A 522-nucleotide genomic window follows, 5' to 3' on the forward strand; every position below is an offset into this window, starting at 1 on the left:
AACAGCCACGTGGTCCTTCCCCTCGGCGGAAAGGGGAAGTTGGAATGATGTAATCTCTCTGTGTAATGACGGAACTCATCACAGCTTGACGGAAGGGAGGGGGCGAAGGGACAAGGGTTTATGAAGGCGGAGGAAGAAGGGAAAAATGCGAAATAGGGTTAAGGGAGGGCGGAGAAAGGTGGGGGGGGGCGGGAAAGGAGGGCGGAAGGAGGGGGGGTGAGGGGAGAGAGAGGGCGGAGGGAGGGGAGAGGGAGGGCGGGTTGAAGGAGGAGAGAGGGCAGAGAGAGGGGAGAGAGAGGGGAGAGAGAGGGCGGAGGGAGGGGAGAGGGAGGGCGGGTTGAGGGAGGAGAGAGAGCAGAGAGAGGGGAGCCAAGGGAAGAGGAGAGGGGGGGGGAAGCCTCATCATAGCAACAATGATTAATTGACTAGTCGGTGACAGAGGGAAATAGGGTGTTGGAGAGCAAGAGAAAAACCGAGACAGCGTGAAGGGGCAAAAGGAAGGCTGGGGAGCCGAGGCCTTCG

Source organism: Penaeus monodon, chromosome 34 (assembly GCF_015228065.2).
Source record: "Penaeus monodon isolate SGIC_2016 chromosome 34, NSTDA_Pmon_1, whole genome shotgun sequence".
NCBI lineage: Eukaryota > Metazoa > Arthropoda > Malacostraca > Decapoda > Penaeidae > Penaeus > Penaeus monodon.